The 12,495-nt window shown below is 45.1% G+C and overlaps 1 pseudogene; it reads left to right on the forward strand.

The window, feature by feature from the left end:
• LOC134369103 (histone-lysine N-methyltransferase PRDM9-like) overlaps positions 1 to 12,495 on the forward strand; it is a 31,686-nt pseudogene continuing 19,191 nt past the window's right edge.

Genomic DNA, 12,495 nt, shown 5'->3' on the forward strand with positions numbered 1-12,495 from the left:
ATGAAGCCGGCAGAGCGGGCCAAAGTCCTGCGCATGCGCAGAATGCCGTGACCGACCGCGAGGCTCCCGGAAGTTCTCAGAGCCGGAAGCTGCCTGCGGCTCGGCTTCTCTAGCTGCTGCTGGGGGTGTGCAGCTCAAGGCTTTCGACCTTGCCTACCCGGCGCAGCTGAGCCTGCTGAGGACCAGGGCAGCATGGCGAGTTAGGCGGGCTCCCGGGAGGAAGGGGCTTCCGCCGAACCCTGGATAAAGGTAGGTGTGGGAAAGGGCCCTGGGGAGGGAGGGGCCGGTAGGCCTCTTGGGGAGCAGCCGCCAGAGGCCAGTAATGGCGTGGGGTGTGCGACCCTGGCAGAGTTGGGTGGGACGCCCGAGGAGGCCTCCGGGACCGGGGTTGAAGCTGTGCAGGAAAGCGCGGCCTTGGCAGAGAGGGAGGCGGAAGCGACCGGGCAGGAGGTGGCGCCAGTTTTGTTTGAGGCAGTGGAGGTGGTGGAGGTCGCTGTGGAGGAGGAAAGAGGAGAAACCGGAAGAGGCTTGTGAGGAAGGAAAAGTCGACGACCAGGAGGATAAAGAGCAGGAAGACGTGGTGCTGTGCTTGTGGATGTAATGGCGGTGGCGGAGGTCGTTGAGTGGCAGGAGGAGCAGGAAGAGAAGGGGAAATCCGAAGAGGGACAAGGGGAGAGAGAAGTCGAGGAGCAGGAGGATGTGGTGCTTGTGTTGGTGGATGTTATTCAAGAGGTGGAGGAAGTTGAGCAGGACGAGGAGAAGGAGGAGCAGGAGCAGTGGAAGGGGGAGTGGGCGCAGCACGTGATGGACGGTGAGAGGGTGGTGTAGGAGCCTGACAGGGAAGAGGAGGAGGAGGAATTTGAGGAATAAGTTCAGGAAGAAGACCTGGGGGAGGAAACTCTGATGCAACTTGTAGAGCCTGAGGAGAAGCTTGAATAGAAGACCCCGACACAGACTCTGTGGAGCCCCATGTTGTCCTTATCCCCTCTGTAGTCACTGGAGGTCCTTCAGTTAGAGTTGGAGCCCGTGAACAACCAAGCCAGGAGGGCCTTTGCTCGTTTGAGGCAGAACCTGGTGCAGAGACGCAGGACTCATCTCGGTCACCGAAGGGCCATCATCCAGGGCATCCCTGGCTTCTGGGCCAAAGCCGTATCCTTTTGAATCTCGCTTTATACTGACCAGTAGGAGCATGGGCAAGGGTAATAGCAATCGATCCACGGGACAGTTCAACATGAGAATATACAGGCTTTTCTGGCCGGTTGCTCAGTTGTTTAGAGAATGGAACTGATAGCACCAAGGACCAGAGTTCCATTCCTGTACTGGAAAACATCTACTTGGGGGTTGTGGAGGAAGGTACAGACTGAGGGAAGACGGAGCTGCAGCCACACTCGTGCAAATACAAATACTTATGGCACAGAGACACTAACTGGGGCGGAGAATTAGAAGTCATTCTGGATCAGTGTCGTGAATAGCACAAAGGAGTTCTCATGTAGAAAAGGTGTTTGAAGGACAGGCTTTGCTGAAAATAATGCTGTAGGAAAGTGTATGAATTCCCACCCTAGTCAGTAAGAGCTGATAAAGTGCATACTTAGATACAAGCAGATTCACTTTTGCCCCTAGTACATCAGGGACACATAGAGCTCAACATCCCTCAGAAAGGAGCCCCTCCCTGTGTCAACGTGGACAGTCTCCCATTTAAGGCCATGCAAGGCACCCATTGCCTTGAGTGTGTCTCATGAAAGGCAGGGAGGGCACGGTGCATAAGGTGTGGGAGACACAATGTGTGAGGTGTGGGAGACCCCTGCGCAACACACTCTCCTAGCTGTTTATACATGCTCAGTTGCTTCTAGCGCCTACTTCCGTAGCATGGAAAGGCTCCTTGACCTGAGGCAGATTGTGAACCACCCCGAGATGTTGGCCATGATCAGCGATGAAGATGAAGACTTGCTTAGCTACATGATCGACTTGGAGGTCAGAACTAGTGAGACTGAGGCTGGAAGGTTGAGCGGGGAAGGATAAGAGAAGCAATACTTTCAGGCAAACAGAAAAGGGTAGGTGACCTGAAGAGAAATTTTAACCTTCTCCACTTTGTCATGACAGGTGGAGGAAATCAGGCATCCCATTCACTGCTGCAAGATCATGTTGTTCTTTCGGAACAACCCGTACTTCCGGAATAAAGTGATTATTAAGGAATATCTCATTAATGTCACCGGTAGGAGGTGGATCCCAGGATGGGTAGTGAAGGTGTTGGGTTTATCATCGTCAGCATGCTCCAACCCCTTCCTGTATACTTTTCTTCCCTGCAGGATACAGGGCATCTCATTCCACTCCAGTTCAGTGGTATCAGGATTATGAACATGAGGCTTATAGCCGCAGGCACCACAACAGCAGTGTTAACTTCTTCAACTGGTTTTCTGACCACAACTTTGCAGGATCTAACAGGATCGCTGAGGTAGGGCCTCACTGCGAAAATTCAGAAATGACCAGGGAGGGTTCCCAGCCTTCTTGGGAATGGTGTCTGAACCCTGAGCGGTCCTGTCCTGGTTCCCCTAACAGATCATCTGTAAAGACCTATGGCTCAATCCCCTGCGGTACCACATGAGGATGCAGGTGCCTGGACAGGGAACCGAGAGGGCAGGTGAGCAGCTCAGGAAGTAGGGGCTGAAATGCATGTTTGTAGGTACCTGGACACTCATTTCACAAGTGTAGAAATTGAAAGACAGGGAATGACACAAACCAGGTCACCCAGGGCATCAAGATGAAACAGGAACGTTGGAGAAACTGCACTGCAAAACAAGTTATAGCTGGGGAAGCTTAAGCCCACTGCACTATAGTCAGTGTCCGGAGTCGTTTGGACAGAAGCAAAGCTCAATCCTTTACTTCTCTGAACTTAATTCCATGACAGCCAACCCCACCCTCAGTCATTTCTCCACCCCCTTAAATTTTGGCTCATCAAATGTTCCTCCTTTCACCCTTTCCACAAAAGGCTATGAATATTTGTACAGTCTCTCATTCCTTTCTCTCATCAATTTTCCATTTTGGTAATCAGTGTCTTTTAATTTTCTTGTTTATCTCCTTAGCTTATTCTACTCATACAGAGAACACTGGCAGTGGGGCAGATGTTACGGAGAGCAATTTCTAACACATGGTAAGGGGAAATTGAAGAGGTCACAAACGGGGAAGGGCTAGTTTTTCCTGGGCAGGACCTTGCATAATTAAAGCAATTTTTAACATTTTTCAGAGAAAATGAGTTTTTATGTGTGTTTGTGTGTTTTAGAGTATTCCAAGTTTTTGAGTTGAATATCTCGGAGCATCAGACTTTACCTAAAAAAGCAGAACTTCTAAAAAGTGACTTCAGATACAGTGTTCTCATGCTCAGGATTGAAAGAAAAGCCGGTCAGGTGATGAAAAATGCAGACAGCAAGACACTTGGATAAAATCGGATTGGTGTGAAGGAGAAATAAACACCATCAAACATATGTGTCTCTGTGTGTGTGCTTGTGTACCGGATTGGGGTGAGATTCTACATAGGTCAGATCCATGTGGGTTTTTAATTCTTTGTCCTGGAACTGTCAGTCTGTGGAGGATCTGGGCTTATAAAGTTGTAGAGAGCAGATACACCAAGGTTTGGGATTCCGTCTGAGGACTTTTTTTATTCCTTCCCCACAGAGCAGGGGGTTGTGGAGAAAGAAGAAAGGAAAGAGAAACAGTTTAGTTTGACACTTCTTGTTTTTCCCAGGAATGTGAGGGTAGTTCAAGGAAAGGACCTAGTGATTACAGAAGTAAGATAATCAGGGTGAAATTTTCTTGCACAGGGCTCCTCCAAATATCCTCTCTTGTGCGTTAAGAGAATTCAAGGTGGAAATATTAAAGTTCGTTTCTCTTCTGAACCAAATGTCATCCTTAGGTAGATGAATGCACAGTGCTTTGCTGGGACAATCAACCTGTCAGGGCCAGGCTTCCCAGCAACATTTTAAGAAATGGGAATATATGGTATATGAAGGGACTGTGGGAAAGGACACAAAGGGATGAGGGAAGGCAGTGAAGGTGTGGCTTTGTTTCTGGCAAAGGTGACTAAGTGAAAAGATAAACTTTTGGGAAAAAGCGGGTCTCCTTGTAGTTGTATGTGAGTCCCGTTGTTTTTCCAGGTGACTGAGTTTGGGCAAAAAATATAAACAGAGCAGGGAGGTGGAGTGGTTAAATATACAACTGCTAGACTTTCACCCATGTGCTGTCTGTCCCTAGATGATCCTAGATGTAGACATTATTCTTAATATTCCTATTTTCAGATGGTCTAAGCTTTTAACGAAGACCCTGTGTATTAGGTGAAGATCCCAAAATGTAAATAGGTAAGCCATTATGAGTACATTCCTTTCTTGGTATACTCCAGTGAGAATGTTGTCTTAGTAAATGATACCCCACACCGTATTAGGAACCCAGAAACCTTTCATTTTCTGTGGTGTTTTCAGCATGTTGTGCATAAGGTTAACATAAAAGGAAAGAACGGGACAGGCTTTCTAAGCAACTTGGTCCATCTTGATCCAAACAGCAGGAACCTTTTCCGGTGCCATGTGCTGCTACCTATCTTCCATTGTGCTTGTAAAAGAGAGCAGTTCCAGAAGCCCTGCATGAGAGCAGGTCAGCAGATTTCTGTGTGCCCTTTTCTGAGTATTTAGCTGCAAGTTTAGGGGTCTTACTTAGTGTTTAATGAATGGAGAAAAGGTTAGGAAAGGGTTCTCGAAATACTTATCTCCCGCTAGCCCTTGGTTGCCAGTTTTAACTGTAGCTGCTCTTGGAGTGAAATGTGAGGAGAACTTCCATGGAGGGTCTAGCAAAACCGTAGCTGTCTACTGTTGACTAAACTGCTATTGCCTAGTGGCTTGGTCATGTCCACCCAAGAGAATGCAGCTTCCTGAGTTTCGTCCTTGACTCATAGGTGTAATTCAGTCATATTACTGCTTTCACATGGTCCCGCTGTTTTGGGGTTACCAAAAGAAGTGTGAAATTGTACATTTTCCCTAATGCTTCCTTCCATGGAGTATCAGTGCATGTGGGCCTCATAATCACATGATTAATTTGTGAGCATTCTGACTTGATATCTCTGAACCACATTTGTTTTTCCTGATGTCAGTGTCTTGGTATTCTCTGTTTAAAATTCAAATTGAGTGTCTGCATTTCACCAGGTTTCTTTCTCATTCTGTGTGTGAGTGTGTGTCTCTTCCTCTGACTCTGCCTATACTTTTATCATCTGATATAATTTATCCTTGCTGCTGTAAACTGAACACTCACATCTCTACAGTGGTTTCAATATTTTCATCTCTTTGCTTTGCTGTCTGCCACTGTTACCGTTTGTTCATTCATTCATATATAGTTTGTGTCTGAGTCTGTCTCCAAGTGAATTTGGCTGTTTTCTCCATTTCTCTGATTCTGCCTATACTTTTATCATCTGATATCATTTATCCTTGCTGATGTAAAGTGAACACTCACATCTCTACAGTGGTTTCAATATTTTCATCTCTTTGCTTTGCTGTCTGCCACTGTTACCGTTTGTTCATTCATTCATATATAGTTTGTGTCTGAGTCTGTCTCCAAGTGAATTTGGCTGTTTTCTCCATTTCTCTGATTCTGCCCATACTTTTATCATCTGATATCATTTATCCTTGCTGATGTAAACTGAACACTCACATCTCTACAGTGGTTTCAATATTTTCATCTCTTTGCTTTGCTATCTGCCACTGTTACCGTTTGTTCATTCATTCATATATAGTTTGTGTCTGAGCCTGTCTCCAAGTGAATTTGGCTGTTTTCTCCATTTCTGCATCAAATCCGTCTATCTCTTCTAACTGAGATTATCTGTGAGTTATTTTTGTGAGTCACGGAAATGCTTTACTTATAGGCATAACTAACCTTGTTACATATTTAGAAACAGGGATAGCTTGTGCACTCACTGAAGTTAACGAGGAGCATAAATCCCACTTGGATCACATAAGAGAGGCTTTCGGAAAAGTCAGTAACAACTACGCCTCCTAGTTCTGCCCCCTTTACCCCTCGCCCCCAGAAGAGAATGAACGCTTTGAAGGGAATGTGTCAGGTCGTTTTCAAGGGCGGGGGGGAGTCTTGGGTTTACTTGTCAGGTTTACTTGTAAGTGTTCTGTAAACACAGTGCAGTGGTGAATGGAGTTGATGGTCACAGCCCCTCCAGTTTTTAACTGGATTATTCCTTTAAAAACCTTAATCTATGCACAATTTCTTTATGATTTGTTTGTTCTAAGCTATTTATGTATGGGTTTGTCATTGCATGAGAAGTTGTCAAAAAATCTCTATTCTCGTTGACCTCCTGCAGAGAAGTGAGAGGGGGACATAAACTAAACAGGGCATTCAGAAAGGGCAGGTAACAGTGTGAGCCTATTCTGCCTACAGGGTCTGGGTGTTGAAGAAATGTGAGGGCTTCAGGAAGAGATAATTTGGTCTAAAGGCTTCTAAGCCAAAGAACATTCTATCTGAACTTTCATGTCTTCTCAAGAATTTTGGGAGTTCGAGCAATTATTCTTCGAAATGTGTTTTTTTTTGTTTGTTTGTTTGTTTGTTTGTTTGTTTTCCTGCCCTTTTCTCTTTAGCCTCTCTTCTGGGACTGTCATTCTGGGCTTCGACTGTTCCTCAAAACTCACTGGGGCTTGACCTCCATTGTAACAGTGTTAAGAGAGTGGGAAGTACTATTATAATATTTGCAAGATAGGGTCTTTGAGGAGGGATTGGATTGTGAGTACTATGCCCTTGTCCGTGAAGTAATGAGTTATCATGGGTGTGGTTCTGACAACTTTAGAAGGAAAGCAAGTGAGCAGGTTAGCTCTCTTGCTCACCCATTCTCTCCCTGTGACAGCCTGCATTGCTCTGGAGTCACCACCAAGAAGAAGGCCTTCACCGGATATTTTTCCTGGACCTTGGACTTCCCAGCCTCCAAAACTGTAAGAAACATGTTTTGTTTCTTTATAAATCACTCAGTTTCAGGTTTTCTGTTATCGGCAACAGAAGTGGATTAATACAATTGGCTTGCTTTATGGGGATCACACAGTCTCCTAGGCTGTGTTTAATTTTTTCTTTCTTTTCTCTTTCTGCTCGTCATACAGGATCATTTCAAGTGAACTAACTAAGTTTTCTGATTTTTTCTTCTGCATGCTCAAACCTTCATTTGAAACCTCTAGTGAAGGTGTCAATTCACATGTTATGGTTTTCGAGCTGTTGATTTCTATCTCCTTATTGAGAATCTCTATTTGGTTAGACATTGTTCCCTTGGTTTCTTTTATTTCTTTGTGCATCATTCCCTTTACCTCTTGGACATATGTATGACAGTTGATTTGGGTGATTTAAAGACTGTCTAATAAGTTCATTGACTGGGAGTCCCCACCCACCATTTTTTAAATCATCATCATCATCATCATCATCATCATCATCATCATCATCATCATCATCATCATCATTACTATTTTCCCGTGAATGGGAAGTGCTTTCATGTTTCTTTGCATGCTTTGAAAAGTTTTCCCGTTTGTTAGGTTTTTGTTTTGTTTTGTTTTTGAAACCTGGAATTTATGATTATTGCAATGTAGTAATTTTGGAGAACACGTTATTCTCCCTCACCATGGTTTATTTCTGATCATTATAGTCGATTTTTTAAACTTACTTTTCAAAACTGTTTTGAGTAGACCATACTTGTCGTGTGCAATCACTGATGTCTCTGTTCCATTAAGCAGTAATTTGGGAGACATTTCTTTATGTGCCCAGAACAAAATGTAAGACAGGACAAATAAAAAAAATGCTGTCTTGTTCTTTTCAGATTGGCTCAGAATTTTGGTACACCGTCAAAACTATACGAGCAGTTTACATCTGCTCAAGTCTTCTCTTGTGGATTACCTGAAGCCTAAAGATGAGCCTGAGAGAAAAGCTTGCTGAATTAGTCTGTTTTTGTTGCTTATAAAAAAATACCTGAACTGGGTGATTTATAAAGAAAATGAAATTTATTGCGAAAGTTTCTGAGGCTGGGAAGTCCAAAGTCCATCTTGTGGTGGCAACAGTGACCCAGGGGTCTCACGCTGCAAGATGGTGGAAGCTGAGAGAGAGAGAGAGCAGAGAGACAGACTCTCCTCTTCTTTTAAAGTCCTCAGAACCACGTCACTCACCACCATTTTTAAACCATTCACTACTGCATGGTGCTATAATCCAATCACCCCTTCAGGGATCCACCCAGAGCGGCCAGTCCCTGAGGTTTGGGGTGGATTGTCCCCAAGGCGGGAAAGACCAGGTCCCGCCTTACCACCCGAGCCTAGGACTGAGGGGAGCCTGTGACTGACAGGCTTGGCTCCTCCCTACTCTCCGCCCCTTTATGTCCTTCTGATCGCTCATTGGCGGGAGCGTTTGGGTCACAACTCTGATAGGTGGTTTGGTGGTACCGGTGGCTGCGTGGCCGTTTCAACCAGAGAGGATCCCAGCGGGCGCCAGTCAGGGTGGGCAGCGGGGCAGGAGAAAGCCAGGGAGACTGACAGGAACTCGGGAAGTCTTTGCCGTGCAGTAAGAAACCCTTGTAAACCTTTAGCCCGAGACCTTCAAATTTCAGCCTGGGAAACCCCAGATCCCCTGATCCCCAAGAGACCTCGAATCCGCTAACCTGGACCGACCTCAAACCCCCTCGGCCTGAGACACCTACGCACCTCAGCTTCAGCCACCTCAAATCTACCGTTCACCCACAGGAACGCCAAATCCTCTAATGCTTAGAGCCCAAACACCCTAAGCCTGAGGAATCACAATTCCCCTCAGCCTGGGAAACGCTAAATACCGCAGCCACAGAGAGACTGAATTTCCCCAAGCTCAGAGATCCTACTCAGCCTGGAAACGTCCTTCTGCTTCAAAGACCCCCAAATAACGTCAGTGTCAGAGAGCCTAATGCCCCCTAATGAGAGACCCCAAATCTCCTTAGCCTGAGAGACCCCGAGTTTCCTCAGCCTCAAAAATGCAAAATCCTCTCATCCTCAGCGACCCCAAACTCCATTTACCTGATGAATCCCAAAGCCTCTCGACCTGAGTATCCCAAATCTCTTCAGCACGAAAGACCCAAAATCTTGTCCTGAAAAACCCCAAATACTATCAGCCTGAGATACCCCAAATCCCCTCAACCCCAAAACCCCCAGAACCTCAGCCTGAGAGACCCCAAATCTCATTGGCCTTGGAGACCCGCAATCTCCTCAGCCTGTGGGATTGCTGCTCCTTAGAGATCCAGACTGCTTTACTCCCACAGTTTTCCAGAATCTCCAGTTGAAGATCCCAGAAGCTTCCTATGAGAAATGTTCATTTCCTCTCAGTGGAGCTGGTGAGTCTGACCCGAGTCCCATCAGTCAGGGGGCCTCAAAGTCTACATGGGCCTCCCCCAGCCCTCACATCTCAGGACTCCCCTCGAAGATACCTGAGCCTTGACCCTCAGGCACCTTTGCCACCCTTCCTCAGACGCGTCAAGATGCAGGGGAACTGAAACAGTACAGCTTATGTTAGGTGGTCTGTCATGGCCAGCAGAGACCCTCCCCCTATCCCATCGATAGCCCTCAGACCTCCCCAACATCCTCCAGTTCTTGCAAGGTCTCCACATCTTCCTGGTCTGGACAACATGGCCAAGTGGAGAAGACAGAGCCTGGCTGTGCATAATGGTCTGGGCTGTGGCCTCCTCTCAGCACCATCTCTTTCCACAGGAACGTTGGCCTTGTAGCTGGGAGACTCAAGGGTTCTTCCCAACCTTGGAGTTGGAGCAGGTAGTTGCCAGCCTGTCCCAGCACCGAGAGCCCCAACAGGTCCCGGGAGGAGACCCCTGAGGGAGATGCAGGGAGTACAGGGCAGAAGCCCAAGGTGAGAGGTGGGGGAAGTCAAGCTGGGCTCCAAGCAGGATCTGTAAGAAGGATGGAGAGGGGAACCGAGTGACAGGAGCTGGTGTCTGGGGGGCCACAGACCCATGGCCTGCAACTCTGTGTGACCCTGGCTGTGAATGTGCGTGGAGTGGGGACAATTTGTCCCGTCTGGGACATGGGAGAGAAGAGGACACTGGAATCAAACTCTCTGTGTTGGGGAGAGCTAGAAAAATGCTGTGTCCTCTCAAACAGGACACAATCTGGGGAGGGCGGGAACAAATATCTTTATCCTTGTTTCACAGAGACCACCCCAAGGCCCCAGGCTGTGTTCTGCTTGTTATGATTACAAGGTAGAAGAAAAGGCCCCACTCGGTGTTGTGATGTATACAGTAAATCACTGATGAACTATGTTATTTTCTCTAGGCTAAAGATGCGTTCAAAGGCATTTCGATATACTTCTCCAAGGAAGAAGGGGCAGAGATGGGAGAATCGAAGAAAATTTGCTATAGGAATGTGAAAAGGAACTATAATGAACTGATTAACATAGGTTACTCCAAGTGCTGGCTGCAGACCAGCCTGGGAAATAGAAAACAGGTCTTCTGTCCCTGTATTATTATGGCTCTCTCTTAGGTGGCTGCATCTGCCCACAGTTCCCTTCTGTATGGAGACAAATCTGGAGGGGAAATTTTGTTCTTTTTATTTGTCAGGGTATGGCTGAGTGTCGGCACTAGTCATGCAGAGCTCACATCTTGACCTTGTTCAAGACTCTCCCAGCCCATGCTGAGCCACACTGGCTTTGTGGTGCTTTCCATTGCCACCACCCTTTGTTCCTCCTCCCACCTCTTCCCTTTTAGGACAAAGATTTGGCTTCTTTCTAGAGCCCCTCGAACAGCTTTCATGTGTCACTGGAGGCAGGCCAAACTCCATGTGGATGACACTGAGGATTCCGATGAAGAATGGATACCTAGTCAGAAAGGTGCGGGGCCAGGAGGAATTAGAAGTGACCTCCTGAAACCAGCCTGGGTTGATGTCTCGGCTTTATCTTAGGAGTTAACAAAGGAGAACATGTTCTCTCAAAAACAAATGTTCAACAAACAAGCAAGATGCGAAAGAGTATATACAGTAAGAGGCTGTTCATATAAAGGTTTTAAACGTGTAAAATGATTACATATTTTATTTACAGATACAGTAATAAGTGCTAAAAGTATAAAAACCTGAATGTGAGTAAGAAATACCAAACTCAGACGTTATCATCACAAGAGAAGGAGGAAGGGCTGGCAGGTGGCTTCACTATGTCATAGTTACCTTTTTTGTTTGTTTTATTTTTACTTTTGAATTTTGAAATAAAAAGTAGAAATAAAAACATCTCAAGCAGCTGTGGCAGAATGTTGAAATGGGACTGCATGGTGGTGGATTTATGTTTTCCAGCATTATTCTCTGTACTTTTCTATACGTTTAAAGTTTACCATTCTTTAAAGTCATAAAGAAAGACTGGTTTTGCTAAACATTGTTAATTAATTAGTGGGCAATTTAACTAAACCTTAATTGAACTGTAAATCCACCAAAGAGCTTTCTAACCCTAATCTCATAATAGTGCAGTCATTGGATCAAGTGTCTTAGAAGAAGAAATGACTAACCCCACGGTTTGTCACACATCATTATCTGGATTCAGTTAAATCCCCATCTTAGTCAATTTATTGTTTCTTATTGTGGTAAGAAATCACATAACATAAACTCACCCTCCTAACAGTTTTTGAGTGTTTCATATTATCAGCTATATACACACTGATGTGCAAGAAACTGCTAGAACTTTTTCATCTTGCATGACTATAAAACTATACCCATTGAACAACAACACCACATTTCCTCCTGCCCCAGCTCTTGGCAACAATTCTACTTTGTTTCTATGAATTTGATTACTTTAGATACCTCAAATAATGAACCATGCCATATTTGGCTTATTGTGACTGGCTTATTTAACTTAGTAAAATGTCTTCAGGATTTATCCATGTGGCAGCATATGGCAGGGTTTCTTTATTTTTTAAGGCTAAATAATATTCCATTGTATTTCTATACCACATTTTCCTTATCCATTCATTTTTTAATGGATATTTAGGTTACTTCCACCTCTTGGGGGGAATCTCTCTCTTCCTCTTCTTATAAAAAGCACTAATCCCATCATGAGGACCCCACCCTCATGAACTCATCTAGCCCTAGTTACTTCCCGAAAGCTCCATCTCCAAATATTATCACACCAGGAAGTAGGGTTTCAAAATATGAATTTTGGAGGAAAAAAACCCAGTCATAGCACCCACTCTTTTAACTGAGTTTTTTTCTTGCTGAGTTGTAGGAATTCTTTATATATTCTAGATATTAACCCCTCATCAGATATATGGTTTGTAAATATTTTCTTCCAGTCTGTAGGTTGCCTTTTCACTCCTTGATTGTTTCCTTTGGTGCTCAGAAGATTTTAAGTTTTACATACTTCTCTTTGTCTATTTTTGCTTTTGTCACTTATGCTTTGGTGTCATTTCCAAGAAATCGTGGCCAAACTCAATTTCTTGAAGCTTTCCCCCATGTCTCCTTCTTGAAGTTTTATACTTTTGGGTGT

The sequence above is a fragment of the Cynocephalus volans genome, unplaced genomic scaffold (genome assembly GCF_027409185.1).
Source record: "Cynocephalus volans isolate mCynVol1 unplaced genomic scaffold, mCynVol1.pri scaffold_35, whole genome shotgun sequence".
NCBI lineage: Eukaryota > Metazoa > Chordata > Mammalia > Dermoptera > Cynocephalidae > Cynocephalus > Cynocephalus volans.